Source organism: Sceloporus occidentalis, unplaced genomic scaffold (genome assembly GCF_023333645.1).
Source record: "Sceloporus occidentalis isolate IW3139 unplaced genomic scaffold, rSceOcc1.0.p SCAF_5, whole genome shotgun sequence".
In the NCBI taxonomy this organism is placed as follows: domain Eukaryota; kingdom Metazoa; phylum Chordata; class Lepidosauria; order Squamata; family Phrynosomatidae; genus Sceloporus; species Sceloporus occidentalis.
The window spans coordinates 40,784,953-40,809,601 of NW_028316985.1; the positions used below are offsets into that span (position 1 = coordinate 40,784,953).

At 39.2% G+C, this 24,649-nt stretch overlaps 1 protein-coding gene, 1 long non-coding RNA gene and 1 other non-coding gene across 3 annotated transcripts in view; 1 reads left to right on the forward strand and 2 right to left on the reverse strand.

The window, feature by feature from the left end:
- The window catches only part of LOC149312047 (solute carrier family 23 member 1-like), a 67,679-nt gene that overhangs the window by 36,183 nt on the left and 6,847 nt on the right, over positions 1-24,649 (reverse strand). The gene's annotated exons all lie outside the window — the stretch shown is intronic.
- On the reverse strand, positions 13,883-13,988 carry LOC149312048 (U6 spliceosomal RNA). Its single transcript, XR_016281538.1, has one exon. It is a non-coding gene; the product is annotated as a U6 spliceosomal RNA (small nuclear RNA).
- LOC149312049 (uncharacterized) lies at positions 16,502-23,517 on the forward strand. Its single transcript, XR_016281396.1, has 3 exons — positions 16,502-16,563; positions 22,790-23,016; positions 23,437-23,517. It is a non-coding gene; the product is annotated as an uncharacterized LOC149312049 (long non-coding RNA).

Genomic DNA, 24,649 nt, shown 5'->3' on the forward strand with positions numbered 1-24,649 from the left:
ATGGTAATTCTAGACTTATGTAAATTCCATTGATTCCACAGGGCTACTCTAATCGTGGATTAACAAATGGATTTAAGAATTTTATCTTCATTCCAGTTCATTTGCTGCCCAAATTTCCTATAAAAGAAATGGTTTTGCAAATAGTTAAAATGAAGCAGCTGACTCCAGATTCCCAAAAGTCCAAAGGTTGCCTAAAAGAGAGCATATTATGGGGGTAGGAGGGTTACAGATGCTTGTACACTAAAAACAGTTTAAATTCTACAAGCAAGCAAGCTGATTATGGAACCTGTAAAGATTAATATGCAAAAGGATTTTGTTGCACCTTTGAAAGAGTCTGGTAACATAAACCTTTTTAGACTGAAGTGTACTTCATCAGAAATAAAGATTAATATTTTTCTTATATTTCATTTATTTGTTCAAGTTAGTTAATTATTTTTAATTAAGTGGGAAGGACATTAAAATCCTGTACCCAACCTCTGGAAATCATAGGCACCTCTCTAGGTTCTGCACCAGAAAGCTTAAAATGGTAAGGATTATGCAAACTCTCTCAAGAATTTATCTGCAGTTAAAGGGCTGGAAATGTATCCTTCAGCAAAATTAAAGATGCTCTGAGAAGCATAGAAAACTGAGTTCTGAACTCAGAAAACCATTTGCTTTGGGTTTTTTTTTTCCTTACACTCCTTTTATTTTCTTACGCAAGGCATACTCAAACATTACTGTCAAAGTTTTTTGCATCCATAAATAAACTTAAATATGTAATTAAAAATCCAGTCATCCGAAGTTGCTAAATAAGATTATATATCTGTGGTATACCTTGCCAGCAATACTAACACAAGCCATGAATACTTCTTCTTGGTTGTGATATAATTCCCTCAGGCATGGCACATGGTTTCTGATTTTCCAAATATGCCCTGACTCATGCACACATAAGCCCTGCCACAGTTCTCTTGCCATTATGTTTTCTTTCTGAACTCAAGGATAAACCACTTTCCATTACTATGTTCAGATGAGAAGTTAGGAAAGTTACAGTTTAGACTACAACTCCAGTCAAGAAGGCTAGTTCTACTTCAGACACCATGATATGCCATGGTTAGGAATGTGCCCAGCCTCTCCTGCCTTTGTCCATAGCTATAACCATAGCTATAAGGAAGAATCTGTTTTATTTCTGTTCTCATGTAGCTGAAGATTGGGATGCTCTCAAAGCCTATCAGACTTGTGATTAAGCTTAACTGTGGTTTGTCTAAAATCAACCAACTGTACTTTATGGAGCACACTTGTTTTGATCTAATCATAGATGAACTACAGTTTACAGTTTAACTAAACTGTGAGTAATTTAAATTGGAAAACAAAGCACCATGCGAGGGGAGTCCTGCTTGATGGGGGCAAGGAAATAAAATCCTGGAATGAGGCAAAATTCATTCCTCTCCATGGTTTATTATGACATGAAAATGTAGCATCAAAGGTAGGGATGTGAACTGAATGAGGCAATAAGGGCTGCCTAGAGGCAGAAACTCAATAAGAAATTGATTGACTCCATGAGCAGTCTTAACCAATGAATCAATTGTGGAACAAGCCAGGCCAATATGTAAAATCCCACCACTTGCAACCCCAAAAGAAATGCTCCACCCAGATTTTCTAATTGTTTTCTGATTGCTGCTTCCCTTGCTTACAGTACCAAATCAATACCAAACAAAGGGGAAAGAGATACCAGAAGAGAATTGAATGATGAATGGATTGCATGTGGTGAGAGCATTTGAGCAAGAATGTGAGTTGGTTCGGGACTCCATCCATGCCTACCAAGGGCCTGCAAGCCCAAACAATTTCCGAGGGGGAAATGTAGCTCTTGGGCCAAAAAAAGGTCCCCCCATCCTTTAGCTAAACAAAGAATTTGAAACAATTGAGAAGATTAGAGGACAGGTGAGGATTTCTGGACAGCCATAGTCCAATGTTGTTCTATGGCAGCTTCTGGTAGTTAAGAATCTCATAATCACTCACTCTGACAGACATTAAAATTGGTTGAAGACTTTCCGTAATTATTCTTTACAATCCATGCTTTTGTTGGAAGAACAAAAACCTTAGATGCATCTAAGCCAGCGGTTCTTAACTTGTGGTTCACAGATTCCCCAGGGCCCACGATGTCCTCACAGGGGGCTTGTAAAGGCTTGAAGAAATGTTATGAGCGTTTATGGGAAAGAAAGAAAGAAAGAAAGAAAGAAAGAAAGAAAGAAAGAAAGAAGATGTACAGACACACAGATGACTATACACTGACCTCAAAGGGCAGGAGTGATAGACATCAGTTGTACAAAGTTTCATCAAACTGTTCAAAAGATAATGAAATATAAACATTTCTGGGGGTATCCTGTAGACGTACGGCTGTGGCTTCCTCACTTGAATCTATCCATCTAGATTAAGGTCTTCCTCTTTTCCTACTGCCCTTTACCTTATCAAGTATTATTATTTTTTGAGTGAGTCATGCGTTCTCATGATGTGGCCCAAGTATGATAGCCTAAACTTAGTTATCTTGGCTTCTAGTGGGAGTTCTGGTTTGTTCTAGGACCCATTTATTTGTCTTTTTAGCCATTCACAGTGTAGGCAAAACTCTTCTCCAGCACCACATCTTAAATGAATTAATTTTGTTTCTGTCCACTTTCTCCACTATCCAGCTCTCATACTCATACATAGTGATGGGAAATATGATGGCATGGACAATCCTAAATATAGTATTCATTAATATATCTTTGCATTTTAAAATCTTGTCTAGTTCATAGCTGCTCTTCCAAGTCCCAGTCTTCTTCTGATTTCTTGATGACAATCACCCTTCTGATCACTGACTGATCCAAGTTATGGGAAATGTTTGACTATTTCAATTTCCTCATTGTCTATGTTGAATGTATGTAAATCCTCCATAGTCATTATTTTTGCTTTCTTGATGTTCAACTATAAATCTGCCTTTGCCCTTTCTTTTTTGACTTTCTTTGGTAATTGTTCCAAGTATTTGTTATCTTCTACTAATAGTATGGTATCATCTGCATGTCTTAAATTGTCAATATTCCTTCCTCCAATTTTCACTCCTCCTTCAAGTGTTGTTGTGCAGCATATGAACAGTTGAAAATTGAACAGTTGTGTTCAGGATCCTGACTCTATTTCTGTCACTCTTTATTTTTGCTTCTTGCCTGTCATTTACTGCTTGAAGGGCTTTGTCTGTCATCCATTGATTCGTCTCTTTCTTTTTGGGTACAGATAGTGTCTTTCTGCATTCTCCCTTAACAATATCCCTAGCTTCAGTCCAGAGTTCATCTGGTTCCTGGTCAGTTAGGCTTAATAGTGCTAATCTATTTTTTACATTAAATTCATCTGGGATGTTCTTTAAGTTGTATTTTCATGGTAGATGAGAAGTCATCAGGGATGTTCTTTAGGTTGCATGATGGTTAGATTAGTGTTCTCTTTTAGCTATATTCTAATGTTGGATATTAGTAGCTCATGGTCTGTGCCACAGTCTGCCCCTGACATCATTTCTGCAGAGAGAAAGGACCTTCTCCATTTTCTCTTTCCAATTATGTAGTCTATCTCATTTTTAAATTGGCCATCCAGCAATGTCCATGTGTACAGTCTCCTCTCTGGTTGAATGAAGAATGTGTTTGTGATGAACAGATGGTTGGCCCCACAAAAGTCTATCAATGGTTCCCCTGCTTCATTTCTATTTCTTAGTCCAATTTTTCCCGACAATCTTTTATTATACTGTACACATGGACAGCCCTGTCCATTTTAGCTTGTTTAACCCTAATATTGCTATGTTTATATATGCTTCATTTCTTGTTTTACTATAGCTTCCCTTGATTCATGCTTCTCACATTCCATGTTCCTATATGTGTTGTACAGCTTCAGACTTTCCCTCCACTTCTGAGCACATCTACAGCTTGGCTGTAATGTTGTACCATTAACCATATCGGTATTTGTAGTTGCCCTCTGTTCTGCTCTGTTAGCCCAACAACATTTGTCTCCTATTCCTGACTTTTGTTCCATTTTGGTTTGTGAGATCATAGGGTTTTCTTGGTAAGAGAGTCTCAAGAGGGGTTCACCATTGCCTCCCTCTGTGCAGTACTAACCCAGCATTAGCTATGGTGTCACTGTTGTTGTCTCAGAAAGATCCTCCACCCATGTCATCTGCCACTACTGCTGCCACCCAGTAGCTGTTTGACACCCTAATATTTATACCAATTGTTGTTTTAGACTAAGAATAAATAGGCATTACCCTTTCTCAGTTCCACTCCCCTAGTCCACCTCCCTCACATCCACCCCCTCAAGTCCCTTGGGAGCTTGTTCCAGAACATACTGCAACAAAGAAAGCATAGAATGAAAGTAATTACCCAAACATTTACAGACACTTTCAGTGTTGTAGTTAGCCTTCCTGTAGCTCTCTCCTTGGCAAGTACAGGGTCCTCCTCCAGCAGTTCCCACACTATAAATGGTAATTGTCATAAAACTGAATTATATGCAGATGATGTTTTAATTTACATGGATAGCCCAAAATGTTCTTTTCCGGCTATTAAATCAACTTTAAGAAATTTTTATGTTCACACTGGAATTTGAATTAACTATCTGAAATCTAGAATGATGTGTGTGAAATCTTCAGCTCACCAGCAAGAAGTGTGGACAGCTATGTCTGGTCTTCCAATTCAGCCATTGAGCTTTCTATATCTGGATTATGTAATCACCCAGGATTTAGGTCAGTTTATCCCCAGAGATTATAATCTGGTCACTAAATGGATAAAGTTTAAAATACAATCATGGGACATGCTAAAATCATCTCAACTAGAAAAAAATCGTGCTTACAAAAATGTTTTTAGTTCTACAACTTTTCTTCATTTTGCAAACTGTTCCTCTTCACCTTTCCCAGACAAGGTTTAAAGCTTGACAAAACCTTATTAATAAATCCATCTTCCAAAATTAAAAAAAAAAAACAAATTTAGAAAATCCACCCAACATAATGCTTCTAAAAATGGAGGGCAGGCAATATTAGATCTTGACCTATATTTCACAGCTTTCCAATTGAGGCAAATTGCTCAAATTATTAGATAGGACACCACCACTCAGTCTTGAAATACAAGACGATTTCTCACCAGAAATTAAACTTCTGTTTTACAAACTAAGAAATTATAGAACTCAATAATCCATGGCTGCAAACCTCACTTAACATCTGGAATAGCTGGACACATATCTTGTCACCAGATTTGTCTCCTATATGCCCTTTTCTTTATCACTTTTCTTTTATGATGACAGTAAATTATGTCAATTTCAGAAATAGAAGGGAAGAGGAATTTATAGGATATGGGACTTGTTTACACAAGGAATAGCTAAGATTTAAGAAAAATTAGTCACAGAATTTATACCTAGTCTATCAATTGGCTACAACTGCACTGGGTATTTTCTTTTACTTCCCAATTAATAGCTGGGGGAAATTCCCAAAATCTCTAATAATATTTGAATCACTCAATATTTGAGTAACTATTCCACTCAATGCTGAAAGAGTCAGGCATCAATAATTTGCGACTGTTTACTTGAATACAGATATGACAGAGGGCAAACTGCCTGGATAAGTTGGGATTTTTTTGGGACTGATTTTTATTACATGATCAGATTCCCTTGAAGGCTTCCAACATAATTAAATAGGAATAATAATACCAGAGGGAGTTTGGTCTAACAGATGATCCACACTTCAGTGAGATCATACAAGTGAATGATCCTGAGTGGCTGAAAGAAAGCAGGTGACATTTTTTTGCTACCACACATACAGCTGGTAGCCACCTTCATAGCTGTACTGAACTCTAGTATTGCTCATGTTGTGTTGCACCACATTCTTGGACCGTCTATTGCTTCCCAGAATTCTGTAGCTGTGTCAAGAATGTCCTCAAAGATATTCATTTATAAAAGGAAGACTGTGTTCATTAGAAAAGAGAATTGGAGCCAGTCAGTGTGAGTGAGTGTTTTGGTGGACTTTGGAATGATAACTGCGGGTTATTAAAAATGGTTGCATTTCTTCTTCAATTTATGTGAATAAAAGTGTTTGATTATTGTCAGGTAAAGTGACTTTTCAATGTTACTACAGTGAATTTCATAACAATACATTTTGGCTGCGCTTCAGGATGGGTCACTGGCAAAATCTGAAATGTAAAAATACTTAAAATGTTGATGAGGGTGCACCCTGTTCAAAGTAAAATGAAGTCATCTTTAAAAATGCTGCTGTTATAGCAAGGAATATCTGTTGATTGGCTTCATGCGTACAGGCCCAGAAGACAAGTAACTACCACAGTGTGTGTTGTGTTAATGGTGTATTGTCTAATGAGGCCATGAAACTGTCAAAATTATGAAGACATCTCAATACATACTAAACATAAATAATGTGCCACAAAGAGCACACAAAGGTCAATGATGCCACAAAGCGCATAACTTTTTTTTTTTCAAAAGCAAGAACCAGGAGCTTCAGGAAAGTAAGAAAATGGTTTAAAAGACCGCAACTGGTTGTAACAATGAAAATGCAGTGAGGTACACGCTTAACATTTCTGAACTACTGTAATAACAAATACTGGGAAACCACACACAACATTTGAAAGATTTGCAGCATAGTTTCCATGAATGTTTTCCTGCTCCTGATGCCAGCAAAACTTGAGATCCATTTTCAGTTAACACACATGAACTAGCGGGACTCACAGCAGCAGGAAGAAAAGCTCCTAGAAATACAGTGGGCCCTTGGTATCCACTGTGGTTTGCTTCCAGGAACACCCTCCTCCCCGGTGGAAACCAAAACCTGTGGATGGTCAAGTCCCGTTATATACAATGGAGTAGTAAAATGTTGTCTCTTATATAAAAAGGCAAAATCAAAGTTTGTTTTTTGTATTCATAAATATTTTCCAAGCTGTAGATGCAGAATCTGTGACTACAGAGGGCCAATTGTATCTATGGATGGTGCTCTGAAATGGCAGTTTAAGGAACAAGCAAATTTTCCAGAACTATCAGAAAGGGTGATAAAAATATTGATACCTTTATTGGTAAGATACAACATACAAAAAATTCTCTACTCTCATTTATCTTAAAAATAATTATAGAAACCATAAGAAAAATGTAGAGTCAGAACTCAGAATACAAACTTCAGCTATTAGGTTCGATATAACAAGACGTGTCAATGAAATGCAACAGCAGCCTTCTAATTAATTAAAATTAATGAGCAAATTAGGCCATGTTTCAATGTGCAAGAGGTATTATTATTATTATTAAATTTGCATGGAATCATTCAGTTAAAATTATAATAAGAGTATGTGCATTTATTTATTACTCCCTTCTCTACAAATTTGAAAACCCTTAATGAGCAACTTTAAGTAAATATTTGATGCACTTCAGGGTTTTCAATCCTGAGTTAAGTCTAGGTGGCTCCTGGCAACAAAAGTTATTTAAAGGAGGCTCGTGGCAAAGAAAAGGTTAAGAACCACTGCTCTAAGCAATGGGACTAGTTTACTCGATTGTACAGCTGTAAGCCTTGATACTCATGAAAGGAACACAATTCAGGAATGGTTGGAGGAAGTAGAATTTCCAGATGGTAAATCCACAATAAGTCATTCCTTTATACCTAAGTACATGGAAAATCAGCAAGCACACTTTCAGGCAATCATTAAATGATAAAAGGGAAAGCAAAACAAAGGAAAGGGTCTAGATTAAGTAGTAAAAAAAAGACAAAGAATTTCCACCTGTTTTAGCTCCACAAAGTGTGGAGGTAACAGAAGGGGGTGCTTTGGTTGTAGATAAATGGCTGAGGCCATGCTGTAAGAATGAAGATTGCATGACCTTCCAAATGTTGCTGGACAGTAGCTATTATCCTCCCTCACCACTGAGTATGCTAGCTAAGGTTAAGAGCTTGATCAAATCTTTTTAGTGCTATTCTCAGCACTAAAGGCAAATCTCTGGAGATTCATACATTTCCCAGCTCTACTTTCGTGATATGCCTCTGGAGTTATAAGTTCAGAATACCACTTTGTTAGCCAGACTATATGGATCTCAGAGGAAGGCCTCACCTAATGCTTGCTAAAAGTTGAAAAATAGGGGAAAAAATCTTAGTGTAATGTGATAAACAGATGCACACCTAATGAGGAAGAATGAACAAATAATAAACTTCTTTGGGTAGATAAAGGGCATTTACAAGCTAAATGACCATGAAGAGTGCACCTAAGGAACACCCCTATCAGATAGTGCCTCATCACTATCAGATAATGCCATGGTTACATCATAGTACTATGGTGAACTCTCTCTCTCTGTCTCTCACTCTCTCTTTCTCTCTCTGTACAGTGCAGAAAATAGGATGGAACAGACTTAAAACTGTGCATGTATCAAAGGAACATGGGCTGAAAACAGATTGAGTTATCCATCCAGTACATCCAAATTCCTGAGTAAGAAAATATCCATAGAAAATAACAGTGTGCACTATGTGCCATTCCTAGTAAACAAAGCATGTCTGTGCGTGTATGTGCCTTCAAGTCACCTATCAACTTATGTGAACCCCATGAATTTCATTGTTTTCTTAATCAAGGAATACTCAGAGGTGGTTTTGCCAGTTCCTTCCTCTGACATAAAGCCTACAGCACCTGGCATTTGTTGGTAATCTCCCATCTAAGTACTAACTAGAGCTGACCCTGCTTAGCTTCTGGTGCCTTTATGTATTTAGGCCTAAAAAGCATGTGTGTAAGTCACCTGTTGACTTATGGTGACCCCAGCAATTTAATAATGTATTCCAAATATGTTTGTCATCATTCATCTTGGACTCCCCATCCTTGGAAGGGAAAACAGACATACACAGCCACGCTTACCTATGGTTCTTCAAGTGACTAGACTCTAGTCCTGGATTCACACAGGTTGACCCAATATTGTGAATTAATGTGTCCAGATTCTTCCCACAAGGTTGTCTGGGTGTCTCTATTCTAAAAAATCAGTTCTGTCAGGCAGCATATACATAATGTGACCTTATGGAAAGGACCATGAGAAGAAACCTTTCTGTATCAAACCCTACCTTCACAGCCAAGGCCTTAGGCAGAGTAATAAATTACTCCAGAAAATACTGGCAAGATTTCAAGAGTTCTTGGTTTTGGAATCACAGCCAAGAACCTCTCCATAAAACACGTGGTTCTGTAGAAATTTAAAGGGATGCTCAAACTCCACCAGTTCATCAGAGAGAATTCCACATATGGGAAGGAGTTATTACTGTCCCTCCCAACTCCCTCTGCAATTAGGGAAGTCATACAAGTATCACTTCTTATGTTTACCTGGGAGAACCTTGGACAAAAGAGTCTTTCACATATAGCATTAAGTTGCAGTTTCACATTATGTCTGAAAGTGAGTTGGGAGAAACTGGCAGAAGAGTGTGAATGTTATTGCCAGGGTGCTGACTCTAAGAGCCTAAAAGACCTTTCACTCCCAGAGGGTTCTGTTTTGCTCCATACAGAGAGACCAGGATGGAGGACTGGCAGAGCTAGCTGAAACATGCCACAAAACATAGATAGTAATATCCAACAAATAGAAGAGTTTTAGGAGTGAATGATTTTCGGTGCCCCACTGTCTGCAATGCTAGAAATTCAGGAAAGAGAATTTTATTAGGGAAGTAAATTTTTATTTATTTATTTATTTTGTGGAGTGTGGGGGGCAATTTGCCCTCATTTTGCCCATCCCCATAGTTACAACACTGTGGCCAGAAATCCATTTCTGGTTTTAAAGACTGTTTCTTTGAAAAGGTTAAACTGGGAGCTGGAGGAGTGCGATTGATACCTGTTTAAATGATGAATCACAGCTTCTGAAGGTTTCCAGGAAAGACAGCTTATGCTTTTCTGCCAGGAAAAGTGTGTCCTGGGAGGGGCCACTGGCTGTAAAAATAGCCTTGGGAGGCACATATGGTCCCAGGGCTGCACTTTGATGACCTCTGTAACCTTGGAACTGAGCAGATCCTGAGCTAGGCTACAAAGAGGACATCCGAGAACTCCATAGAGAGCAACCACAAGTACTAGTGGGATGGTTACAGCCTACAAACAAATCAATCCAGTCCAGTCCAATTTAATTCAGTCTTTATTATGTCTATGACCAGCATATAGGAATATAGGACCAGCATATGTCAAAATTAATTTAAATGAATGGGCAAGACAAGGAATAAAATAGATTACACTTCCAAGTGGAGAAGCCTGAAGGCTTGTAAAGAATTGTCAAATACTCAAACAAAATCATGTCCAGTATTTCCTAGGTCTCACAGCCAAAAGTTTAGCCCGTTAGCAACTGAAGAAAGCAGAACCAAACTAAACAGATAATTATTATTTAAAAACTTCCAGCTCAAACAGTACCAAAATCTAAGACATAATTGCGCCTAAAAACTCAAGAACAATCCAGTTATATGCAAAATTAAAAAACATAAATCCCCAATTACAATGTAATAGTTTAAAAATAAATGAAGAAGCAGTGTAAGATTCCATTAGAAATTCAAAGCAGCAGGTACAAAACCTATAAAAGCAGTTATTAAACTACACCTTCAAATGGGAGTGCTTTTTCCTTACTAGTATCATGTTTTGTTGTGTGCTTTCAAGTTGTTTTCAACTTATGGTAACCCTATTATGAGGTTTCCTAGGATTGAGAATGTGTGATTTGCCCAGGGTCATCCAGTGGGTTTCCATGACCAAGTGGGGAATCAAATCCTGATCTCCATAGTCCAAATCCAATGCTCAAACCACTACACTACACTGGCTCTCAGTACCATGTTAGTGGACACATTTTTGTTTTCCGCTCCTACTTTACGGCCCAATGGATCAGGTATAGGAAGTATTTTCCTTAGGTGAAAGGGCTCTCTTGACTGATGGTGCCTCTGCCTAATTTCTGTGCACCCTTCTCCCTGTTGAATCAATTTTGAAGGATGCAAGGCCCTTTTATTTTATTATATTGTTTTTTTCATTGAGCAACAGTATAATGGAAACCAAGCCCGTACAACTGGAGCTTTCATTCCATTTAATAAATAAGGTACTTTCAAGAATCTTTACATTATGTTTCTCCTAAATCTGAGGATCATGGATTGGATCTTAGAAGGAGGAAGATAGCCAATCTCTTTTAATTGGATAGAGTTGGGTAATCCACTTTTGCTCCACCGACTATCAGTTACAGTAATTATCAAATCTGCCTCCCACACAAATTTTTAAACTAGCAGACATTCTGGACTGCTCCTTGATTAACCATTAGGATATTTGCAAAACCTGACCTGTGATTACATTCCATTTCTCTACACACATTTATTGTAAGGAAATAAGCAAGGTTCTGGGTTTACCCAAGGGTCAGTTTATGCCCTCCAGGAGCATGATATAAAATAGAAGAAAGAGGGCTTCCTTGCTGGATAGCAGTAGAACTTAGCTTTCCCAATGACTGGCACGTGAGTTACTCACACCACTCCAGCCCACCAGCATGCTGGAATCAAGGTTTGAGAGGCACAAATATGTTTGCTTGCCATACTGCTTGGCTTCTTTCTCTACCATAGATTTGTAGAAGCAACAGCAACCAATGGAAGCGGGAAAACATGGAGCAGCTAGAGAGAAACAAATACTCAGAGAAAAGAGCCACACAGCATCCCTCAAATATCAGACTTTGATCTCATGTCTTGGGAAGCAAGACATCTAATGCATCAGTGCCCCACTGTGCCAATCTACTTAAATTTAATCCTTCTGGTGGTGATGGTGGTGGTTGTATGCATTTAAGACTTATGGCAACCTTTAGGCAAACATATCATGCCATTTTCTTGGCAAGATTTGTTCAGATGGGGTTTGCCATTGTCTTCCTCAGAGGCTGAGAGTATAACTTACCCAAAATCAGCTGGTGGATTTCAATGGCAAGTGGAGATTCAAACCCTGGCCTTCTTGAGCCCTAGTCCAACACTCAGACCATTAAACCACATGATTCTCTGTAACCCATCAGTGGTTATTTTCGCTTCACTCCACTTCATCTCTAAGTCCACAAATGGAAATTAGATAGATGATCATGACATAAGATTATACACCAAGAATTAGACAGTTTAGAAAATTGCCTAAACTGTAAATATTATGATAGGATTACTTACTTGTGATGGGACCCCCACCTCTGACAGCCTCCCTGCTTTCTGGGTGCAAATGTGTGTCTCAATCAACTCAGTTTCTCAGTATGATATGAGCAGGTGAGGGTGGAAATCACCAGAAACCAGTTAAAGTTTAACATTTATTGACTGCTTTGTAACATACTGATCAGCAATTATGATGAAAGGCAAGTTATTTCTTATAAGAAAGATATTACACAAGTAGTTACCAATCAATTCAACAGATTATTATAATCCACCAAGGTCAATAAACTTAATGACCAAGACAATAATGACAAAATGGATAATGGTTAGATAAGAATGTGAATGTTGCATCTACAGTATCAGAGCTACGTTTCAGACTTAATAAGACAAGATCTTGTCACCAACTTGCCAGATTAATAAACATTGCTACCGTATATACTCATGTATAAGTCGACCTCATGTATAAGTCAAGGGCAGTTTTTGAGGCCAAAATCATGGATTTTGATATGACCCGTGGATAAGTCGAGGGCATGTTACAAAAGATCTCAACAAAGCACCACTTCCCTCTTTCTCTGAACCTCTCTCAAGGGTCACAGTATCAGCATGGGGAAACAAGTCTGGGTGCATACATACACATACACACACACCTCTTTGCATCAGCATTTCCAGACTCAAGGCTTGCAGGAAAAAAAGAAGACACCAGCCTTGCCTTTAACCTCAGCATTTCCAGACCCATGGCTTCCAGGGAAAAAAGGAGGACCCCAGCCTTGCCTTTAACCCCAGCATTTCTAGAGTCATGGCTTGCAGGGGGAAAAAAGGAGGACCCCAGCCCTGCCTTTTACCCCAGCATTTCCAGACCCATGACTTGGAGGGGGGGAAAAGGAAGACCCCAGCCTTGCCTTTAACCCCAGCATTTCCAGACCCATGGTTTGCAAAACGGGGTGCAAGCCTGGGCATGCTCCCTCTCTCTGCATCCCTCTCCCTTTCCTCAGGAGCTGCTTGTTAGCTCCAGCTGCGAGGGAGGGCTGAAGGATCTCACTCACACACACTCGCAGAGAGAGGAGAGGCTGCTGGCACCGGGACTCAAATGGGGACTGTTTACTTGGCTACAGAGGAAGGTGGGCACTTTTTTAATGAACTTTATCAGCTGTAGTAACCTATTGACCCTTCCATAAGTCGATCCTTGATTTTGGCGTCCATTTTGGGGCATAAATTTCTCGACTTATAGGCGGGTTATAGACTGCTGCTTTGAGGCGGTCTGCCGCCGCCGCCGTTTGCTCCGTAAGGGAGCCGTCGCAGCCACACTGCGCGGCTCCCTTGCGGAGCAAAAAAGAAGCTCCAAAATGGGGCTTCTTTCTGCGGTGCCCTAATGACGTCGCGAGGCGCTGCTGGCGCACTCGCAACGCCATTAGCACCGCGACACGTTCGGACGTCCCAAGTGGCGGTCTATAACCCGCCATAGTTGAGTATATACGGTAATATATTTTGCTGTAGTCAGATCACCTAGCTGGGTTATTCCTCAGAATGGCTAGACAGTGTTTTCATCCTAATATTCATTAGCAAAACTTTCTTAGAAAGCATCTGATCAAGACATTGCTTAATTTATATTAACAAAGAAGAAAAAGGTCCAGTCCTGCTACTCCTCTTTCATCTCATCAGCTGAAGATGAAAACTTTAGCTGAATTAATGCATATTTTTATTTAAGACATGGATCAGCTTTTTTGCCATCTTCCTCTCTGCCTAACAAAGTACCTTAACAAAAAGTTGACACAATTTCAAAAACTGATTTAATCTATACAAAATATGGAATGCATGTCATCCTTGCACAAGGGCGATGCTCATTTTTTCTGTTTCATTCCATTTCCAGCAGTTAGGATGTCAACACACATATTCTAATGATCTTTTTATTTAGTACTTGTCATTTTGTAATCACTTTTGTTGACTGCCATTTTGGGGGGGAATTAGACTTTTTATCATTTGCCATCTTATAATTACATAATTGGACTTTGTCATCACTTTTTGATTAATTATTGATTTCTATGTTATACATTTTTATATGTTATATTGTTTATTGTTGTTTCTATCCACTCTATATATTTTGTTCAAACACACATGTACATACCTATGTATCTCAGAGTTGCAGGCTTTCTAGCCCCTTTTTTGTAACTATTGGGTTTGACAGAACCTCCTCACTCTCTCTTCCACAGACTGATTCCAGAACTTGTGAAAACAGATTTATGTTGCTTTGGAACAGAAACGAACCAGAGACTGACAAATGACACTAGTCCAAGGCATTCAACTGTGGTTTTGAATACACAAGGGGCCACAAAAAGCTCTAAGGACTGCCAATGGTGGCAAGCTAAAGATGGAGGAGAAAAGAGAGTACATGTTACAGGGTATCTGGAGGTTGGTAAGAGAGCAAGAGCAAAAGATCCTAGGCCAACTATTTGCTATTCTATTGTGTTTGTATCTTGCTTTTCTTTCAGCAAGTTTAAGGTATTGTGTATGGAGCTTATCCCATTAACAATGAGCCAGCTTAACTCTTCTGGCTTGAATTCGGGATCCAAGATGCCCTCGGATGTTATCATACCTAAATCACCGTCTATGTAGCTGGGATGCTGCCACCTGGATGCATCCTGGGTTGAAGCCTCGTTCAGCTGGCCAATTTTTGAAGTTGCATGTTCCCAACTTAGAAAAAGTGCTGGTTGAGCAAGGCTTCAAACTTGGATGCATCTGGGTGGCAGCATCCTGGGTAGAAAGGCAGCATGGTAACATCTGGGGTATGATAACATCTGGGGGGATCTCGGATATTGAATTCAAGCTGGAAGTGGTAAGCCGGCTTATTTGTTAATGGGGTGAACTTCTATGTTAGCTTTCTAGACCCATTACAATCTAGACCAGGGGTAGGCAACCTTTTTGAGCCGGGGGCCGGGTTGCTGTCCCTCAGACAACTGGGGGGGCCGAAGCCAAAAAATAAATAATTAAATATTTTTTTAAAAAAATAAATATATAAATAAACCAGGACAAATGTAGGACAAAATTTTCAAATGGAAGACACTTTTTTAAAAAAAATGGAGGACACGTGAAAAAATTTGCAGATTTTAAAAAAAATGTTAATATAAATGCATGTTTCTGAGGCTTCTATAGACAATTGCCCCCCAAAGGCCCCGGCGGTAATCGGCGGCAGGACCGGGCGGGGGCCGGTCCCAAGGCCTTGCTGGGCCGCATCCGGCCCGCGGGCCGCAGGTTGCCTACCCCTGATCTAGACACTCAACAGACTAAATTTCTGTGTCATGTGCTGTGGAGACCATTACTTGAATCCCAAGGACATGGGGCAGCTGGTGGTTATATTTGGCATCTGTTATATTTGTTGGCTTCCTGAAGATTTAGGTCTGATGCTCTATGTAGGAGGGTGGAGTATCTCTGAAATTGTTGTGACACCATCTGGAAGCCTTTGATACTTCTTTCCTGCATTACCAGTGTTCTGGGCTTTTCAGTCTGGACCCCAGACTAAGAAATCTGTTGAATTCCCTATTCCTGCTCTGTTTCTACTTGAAAGTGTGGAGGGGGACTCCTCCAGATCCTTTTTGAGGTCATAAAAGCACCACTCAAGAGCTGAGTTAGACCTCCAAGCTGGAGCTTTTCCTCCTAAGTCATATAAGGCAGCTTGAACAGGATCAGCCAGTATCCCAAATCAATTATTCTGTCCTTTGTGATGGGAAAACCTCTTTTAGCTCAAGACACAAATTCAGTTTCAGAGACATTCATGGAGGCTGCATTCTACGTACTGACTTGTGCATGGTTCCAAAGGGTAACACCAAAAACCACAACACATTCAATTTAAAGTTTTTCTTGCCAGCCAACTAAATCTTAGGAGAAATCTTTCAAATCTTTTAGAAGGGAAGAAGGAACTGTGTAAAAGGTGAGAAACTACTAAATAACAGTACCAGCATCATGGAGAAATGGCTGTGCAGGGAACCCCTGAAAGTTGGCTAGGGACCCGGCGCCTAAGGATCCCCACTCCTGCTCTGGCAGTTTGAGCAACCTGTCATACTGAATAACATATAACAGATTCTCTCTTGCCTCTATCCTGCTCCATCTCCCCTGGTTTGTCCTTCCCCATCTTGACACACAGAATCATAAGGACTGGAAAGGCCTACCATGTACTGGTGAAAGAGACTCATCCAAACACTGTTTAAAGAAGGAGAGTTCACCACCCTCTGAGGCAGTCTCTTACAGTAAATAAATTCTTTCTAATGTCTAGGTGGAAACTCATTTCTTGTCATTTGAATCCAATGGTCCATGGTTCTGTTCCTTGGAGCAGTAGAAAACAAACTCACTAATAATATAACATATGTTAAAGAGTAAACTCTCTCCACTGAATGCCTGTCTTTATGTAGCTAAAACAGCAACTTCCATGCACATGAAGGAGGCTGCAGAGGACTTGATGTATTAGGACTGCATGAGAGGTATTCCACCAAACAACAAAATTGTGGAATGAGTACACTCAGTTGGCGTGGAAGGCTGACTATGGATGTATCTGCATGGAACAGTTATATTAGTCTAATGTCATTTCAGCTGTCATGGGTCCCTCTTACATATTCCTGGGAGTTGTAGTTTGGTGAGGCACTTAGAGTTTTCTGCTAAAGCACTTTATTGCACTCACTTCTTTGAATTACAGCATTAGAGTTTTCAAATGGAATTCTAAGCACCTTACCAAACTACAAATCCCAGGATTCTATAGGCTTGAGCCATGGCAGTTACATTGGCATCAGAGTAAAATGACTACTAGGTAGTGTAAGTGTACACTGTAACTGTTAGCAGGAGCCAATGGAATGAACTAGCGTCCTCCACATAGCAATATTCTGATGAAGGTTCCTCTTGTCTATCTAATCCAATATCTAATCTCCCTCCTCTCCATAACTACATCTCATGCCTCCGGTCCTTTGCGGTTCCTGTTCTGGTACCTGACTTTGAGCCCTTTCACAACAAAGCTTCCTTCCTCTGGTGCTCATGTCTATGACTTTATTGCACTTGCTGTAAGAAGGCTCTTGACAAAACAGCATGGGACCATTAGTGCGTACCAATGACTCTGCTGGGTCCCAGGCTGTTACATTGAAAGCTTTCTTACAGCAAGCCCAGTAAAGTCATAGCCATGAGAAGCAGAGGAAGGAAGCTTTATTGTGAAAGGGCTCAAAGTAGTTATGAGATGTAGTTACGGAGAGGAGGGAGATTAGATACTGGATTAGATAGACAGGAGAAGCCTTCATCAGAACATTGCTGTGTGGAGGACTCTAGTTCATTCCATTGGCTCTTGCTAACAGTTAGAGCAGTGATTCCCAAACTTTCGTCCCTCAAGTGTTTTGGACTTCAACTCCCAGATGTCCCTGCCAGGTGAGTCAACAGTTAGGAATTCTGGGAGCTGAAGTCAAAAACATCTAGAGGACCAAAGTTTGGGGATCACTGAGTTAAGAGTGTAGCTACACTACATAGTTATTTCAGTGTGATGCCACTGTAACTGCTCTAGCTCAAGCCTACAGAATCCTGAGATTTGTAGTTTGGTGGGTGCTTAGAATTCTCTGTTTGAGAGCTTTAATGCTGTAGTTCAAGGGAGTGAGTGCTGTAAAGGGTGTAGGGGTACAGACCGTACCAGGTGACCCTTCAGAGGAGGGGTGACACCCTGTTAGTCCCTCCTTCCATTATGGGGTGTATGTGCCGCTACTGCGGCTCTCGAGGGAGCTAAGGTGGCAGAGGGGGGACAAGCAGATGCCCCCTGCTCCTCCCTCCTTTACTGCTGCCCTGGTGCTCTGGTCCAAGCGAGCCAAGGCAACGGGGAAGGAGGGAGGGGTGCATGCATGCTTGGCCCTCCTTTCCAATCACCATGAGCCAACCAAGGCACTGGGTAAGGAGGGGCAAACACACATGCACTCTTCCTGCCTTCCCTGGTGGCTCACTTGCCCAGTCACCCACTGGCAGCTCTGGGTGAGCATTTGGACAGCTGGCAGTCCCTAAGCAGCCCCAGACACCCACAGCTGTGACACACTAGGGATGCACTGATGGGACCTTCCAAGATTCATTCTTTTTGCAGGAAGAATAATTAGCATGTCAAAACATCCAAAACTGCAGAGGTAAATGTCTTGGTAATGAAGTTGTGCAATAAATCAAGTAGTGGATAAGTAGGACAGTAATTCCTAGGTAATTATCTAACTGTTTCTACTTGGTAATGGGCCATTTACCTCCACAGTTTTGGATGTTTTGACATCCTAATTGGTTTCTATTTGAATCATTGTATTACTCCACTAAGGAGTTGTTCACCTTCACTGTTTTTGGATGCTTTTGTGTGCTATTTGGTTTATGGGCTGCTTGAAATATTTCTACAATACTGTATAGGAGAATTATTTGATTTTGATTTGATTTATTGTACCATTCCTTGCAGTCTTTTACTGTGGCTTTTGAATGCTTCAACGTGATTATTGGTTAATGGACTGCTTACAAGATTTGCATAAACACAGTTACAGGAGGAAGGGTATGGTACAGTTATCAACAAGGTCTACAGCTATGTATTGACATTTCTTTTTATATAGATATGCACATAGATCATAGGTATAAATTGCATCATGGTTGTCAATAACCTAGAAAGTATATTTTTTGCTGCAATAACATTGTTACATTTATATTGTTAAAAATGTTAGTTGTGTTTGGCCTCATTCCCACTACGTTATAAACCGGTTTGCTAACCAATTTGAAGTGGTTTAAATGAAGCGGTTTGGCGAGGAGGGTCCTGCACCAGACCCATTTAACGTACATCTTTTTTTCATTCTTCTTTATTAAGTCAAGTTATATTCCATCAAGTTATATATTTCCAACGGATTTATATCCTTTTGTTTTTTCTGTTATTTACAATATATATGAGAAGAGAGAGAGAGAGAGAGAAAGAGAGAGAGAGAGAGAGCATCTTTTTGATGCTCATTTTTTCTGCATCTTTTGCAATAAATCCATTCAATGCAAGTGTGAACGGGATGTGGATCAGAATCGATTTAAATTTGCCCTTTAAATTTGCCAGCTGGCCGAAGAGGATCCATTTTGAACCAATTCATTAATCAATGTGTATGACAAGTGGATAATTTTACAGCAAGAAAATGAGATTGGGGCAAATGTAATGTGAACCATGCTCCACTATTGAACAGATCCATTGATTCAGATCGCAAACTGATTTATTTGTAAGTGGGAATGAGGCCTTAATATTGTTTAAAATGTTCTAGTTTGGGAGAAGAACATGAGAGGAAGAATTCCTCACTAGTAAATGGTTTTTGTTAATTTAGCATTGCACCATGTTGTAACACACGTTTTAATGTTGTTTGTATATTTTTTTCATACATGTGTGTGTCATTTTGAGTTCTACCAGTGTTTTGTAGCTTGGGTTTTATGTATGTACCTTGATCTTGTAATTAGATAATTTATTTCACTTATTTTGCAGTTGTGTGCTTTTATACTGTTTTCATTTAGTTTTTGACTACTGCCTTCTTTTGAGAGCTATAGAAAGAGAACATGATCTTAGAAATAAAGAGAAACATAGAGAATACCCTCTCAAAGTTGTTATATCTGTTTGTTTGCATCTTATCCTTCAAACGGATTCCAAGGTAGAGTTAATTAGAGTATGAAATTAACACAAAGGAATAATATAAATGCATGAATTAATCATGCCTTCATACCTTATGCATAAAGTTGCCATTATCCCACTTTAATATGATGCAACAGGCTAGCGTTGAGTCACTACTTCCATCACTTGGGTAATGTACTTTTTCAGATAATGTGTAGAAGAATCCCTTATTTATACTGTTATGAATTCATCTGTCTCTGGTTAACATAAATAGACCAAACACTTTAGTTTTACCTAGCCAACTAGGTAGGTTATCTTGGAGGTAACAAAAGGGCTTTTTAAATATCTAATAGTGCAGAAATGTGCCACCTTCCCTTCATAATATCACAAAGTGCAGAGGTGTATGTGTGTGTGTAACACTGAGAAAGGCAAAAAGTACTGGTAGCAACATTATTTTAGAAACTACACCTCCCAAAGTCTCCAGCCAAAATAGACCACTGTCTGAAGGTTTCTGGAAGTTGTAGGCCAAAAAGTAACTTTCCCATGCTTTGCCAAAAAGCAGCCTAGAGACCTGGCAGGACCCATATTCTAAAATTGGGAGATTATCTGACACAACAGCAGTGGATTTGCTGCCTGCTGCTTAGGAAGCAGCTTGCTTCCAATATGCACTGCTTATATATTTGTGCAGACAAATATTTTTAAAAGCACCATAGGTCTCCAGTTCTCTCTCCTTACTCCCCCGAAAGGTAACTTTCTGTATTGCTGTCTCTGCTTTCCTGTTGCTAGAATGCTGGAAGCACTTAATATTTCAAAGCATTTTTTACATTTAAAATCTGAGCGAGAATGATATCAAAATGATTATTAAAGTCTTCGGGACCACTGTAAAAACAGAGCACACTACAGAAAGGAAAAATAGGGGAGAAAAATCTAGCAGCACTTTGTGACTAATAGGTTCATTTTAACTAAAATCTTGTTCTCCTTACGCCCTCTCCTTTTTATGCTGTAACAGACTAACATGGCTATCTCTCTGAAAAGAGCACAACATGTAACAGTTGTTAGTTTTGCCCTATGACTGAGCCATCAAAGCACAGTCCTGCCGGCTTGCGTATTTCAAGTGAGCTTAATTAGCTGGAGTTCCTTTTTGCTTTGGTATTATATTTTTTTCACATCACATATAATGTATGATACTTGGGTGAAACATCAGCAGATCATCTCATGTGGCTACGGCATGTAATTCACTATTTCAAAAATGGGAGTGGGGGGGAGATGAAGACTTTAAAAAAAATCTTGTAATTCTCCTGTAATAATGCTCCTTTCATGGGATCAACTCTTTCCAGTAAAACGAAAACACAGATTTCCAAGTACAGTCAGCCCTCCGTATCCATGGATTTTTTTAATGCAGAGATTCAAGCATCCACAGCTTGAAATATTTTAAATATATATAAATTACACAAAGCAAACCTTGATTTTGCTATTTTATATAAGGGGCACCACTTTACTATGCCATTGTATTTAATGGGACTTGAGCATCCATGAATTTTGGTATCCATGGGGGACCCACTGTAATGCTGTATGCTGAATCTGGGCCAGTCTCAAATCCTGCTCATGCTAATAGAGTTTGGTATCCTAAGATACCATGTTATTACTGATTGCCTTAGTTCTTGGGGTTGGCAACCTGCTACAGGACTGTAATGATGACGTGTTATCTGAATGTCATGATAAATGATGGTGCTGTATATAGCTGATGTATTGTGATGCATGGATCCACCTCAGCTAATAAGCCATGGTTGATTAACCAACCACAAACTGGAATCTGAACCAATTGTTTGTTGTTGACTAAGGCTACATCTGCACTGCAGAAATAATGCAGTTTCACACTGCTTTAACTGTCATGGCTCAATGCTATGGAATTCTGTGATTTGTAGTTTTGTGAGATATTTAGCTTTCTCTGTTAGAGAGTTCTGGTGCCCCCAACAAACTACAAATCCCAGGATTCCATATCACTGAGACATGGCAGTTAAAGCAGTGTCCAACTGCACTATTTCTGCAATGCACATGAAGCCTTAAAATTGTGGTTTCCAAAACTCCCATAGTGTCTTGTCACTAGCTATCTACCCTGCATTTTGGTTGACCCAGTAAAGGTATCACTGTTTTATGGATTTTGGTTGTTATTGTATTACCCTGAAACAGTAGCTGACAAAACAAGTAGGAGAGAAACAAACCAGAAATGAGGAAAAGATGCCATGTTTTGTTTGTTAGCCATGGCTTAAGCAACAAACAATGGTTAATAAAACCATGGGTTATTGTGACATGTTAGCATACTCACTGTGTATTCAAATGTATCAAAAGCACACTAGTGGGTTTTAGAATATGAACAGCATTTAGAGCTAGGATTAGGCATCAAAAGCATGCACACAAAATTTTGTTAATAGGTATTTTTGCGCTCTGCTTTAATTTGTCTTCTGAAATATTTTGGATGATCAAGTCTAATTTCATAGAGATTTGAAAGCTCAGTAAGCATGCTCTTGATCTCATTCAAACCACACTGGCTTTAGGTTAAATTTGCATTAACCTGCTGTGAGTAAATTCAATTCTCTCCTGTACCTAGATTAATGTGTAAAAGCACAAATAGCTGTTCTTGTATGTGTGTAACAGCCAGTTTCCAAAACAAGTACACACAGCCAAATGGAAAGTAGGTAGACAAATAAGAGCTAAAACAGAGCCAGTATGGTGTAGTAGTTTGAATGTTGGTCTATGACTCTGGAGACCAGGGTTCAATTCCTCGCTCAGCCATGAAACCCACTGGATGACCTTGTGCAAGTAACATGCTCTCAGCCTCAGGGGAAGGTAATGGCAATGAACAAATCCTGCCAAGAAAACTCCATGATAGGTTCACCTTAGGGTTGCCATAAGTTGTAAACAACCTTAAGACACACAAGAGCAGCAACAGATGATGAATACATAATATATAATTTCACAAGTGTTTTAGTCATTCTTTTTCCTGAGGCAGACAATTCTAATTATTTTATTCTTTCATCATATGGATGGTATTTTATATCCCAACTGTTCTTCTCTACTTTTTTGGTCCCTAAAAGCATAACCTGACTAAGGCTGCTGGAAGTGCAACAGTTTCTGGAGGGCCAAATGATTCCCATCTTTGATCAAGAACTTTCAACATCACAAATGTCAAGAAATTTAATTCAGAATCAAATCTGGAATATGTCTTCACTATGAAGTGTGAATGTCAGAATTCCTGGAATCTCCAGTTCTGTACCCATAAATGCATCACCATTTGCTGTTACCCAGCCTCTTGCAAACGCAGGTATATTATTCTTTTTTTTCTTTTCCCCCTTCAAATACACTGTGACATGAGTCAAACTGAAATATAACAGCAGAACCAAGGTGAATCTGTTCTTTTCATGGCTGAGGAAGTATTTCAGCTCATGATTCTGTTAACTGTTTCTTTAAATTGCTTCTTATCTTTTTAAAAGTATGTTTGAATTGTTTTACTATTGTAAATAGTTTAATTTAATTTAAGGTTTACTTTCTATGTGTTTTAGCTTGATTGTTCTTGCTTTAAATTGTAAGCTGCCTTGAGTCTCAATTTGAGGGGAAAGGTTGAATAATAATAATAATAATAATAATAATAGTTGTTGTTGTTGTTGTTGTTGTTGTTCCTGAGATCTAAGTGCAATAATCTATCCTGGATTGTAAAGTGGTTTACTGGTTTACTATTTTTTAGATAACCCTCGACTGGAGCATCATAATTCAAGACATCATTATACAAAACATCTAAATCACCAACAGCCATTGTGATGTATATGCTGCTTAAAAATTTATTATATAAGATATTACAAAAAAAGGTATTACATAAATTATGATTTCAACATATAGCTGCACCATGGATGGAAAAGAAATATTCATTAATATTAATGTCTCCAGTGCATAGTCTCTTAGAATATGAATGAAAATACCTTTTAGCCAGATTCCCCTCACCGATTTTCTTTGTTAAATTATATGCAAGTAAATGTGCATTTTTAAAAATGGGTATATTTGAAAAATGTGACATAATGCTTTTGTCAGTGGGGAGAGTACATAAAATACATACACTAAGAAAAATGTATTAAAAAGAAAATTTTTAAAAGTGAGTACCCAAATATGTACAAATGTTTGTGTGAAAAGAAAAAAAGTTCCACAACCCAATTTAGAGATGTTTATGTCTCTAATAGTAACATAGCTACAATGTGCCAGAGGCTATCTCAGAGAAATTCAGATTAGTCTCCTCACATTTACTGTTTAGAAATTCATTATTTTAATCCCACCAATGGATTTTTCTGCTAACTTTTATCCCTGCTTTCTGCTAGGCCACCCCCATCCCACCTCAGATGCTGTTCACTCACATTTGAGCCACTTGATCTGCAATTCTATGACAATAGGATCCTATTTCCACAAGAGGCTCTTTCCTCCTACCTTGAGCTACCTGTTCCCATTACCTGCTTATTCACATTGACCTAGCCAGCATCCCAAACAGTCACATATGAACAGAGGCTGGGTGGTGGTGGAGGAAGAGCAGTGTATTTGTTATACCTTTCAATAGGATTTTAACAAAAATAAAAACAAGGTTAAGGAGGGATACCTGTGCTCTTCAATTAGTTCTTTGTCCAGTTGCTCTTGGTGCTCTAAGATGCAAGTTGCTGGAGTACTTGCCTCCCTTCAGGGCTTAGGCTTTGGCGTCACTGAAACTATTCTGGGTTGGAGCGCAAGAATAAATTGAAGAGCTGCCACAATGCCAAAACCAGGCAATTTGTACGTGGGTGTAGGTGGCACTGGGACAATAAGGGAGGGAGCCAAAAAAAAAAAAAAAGATTATGGAGATTCTACCTTGTTTACATTTGGGATGGGCTGGTATAGATATATCTGTTCTACTCATCCCATCCTGCAATAAAAAGGGGAGC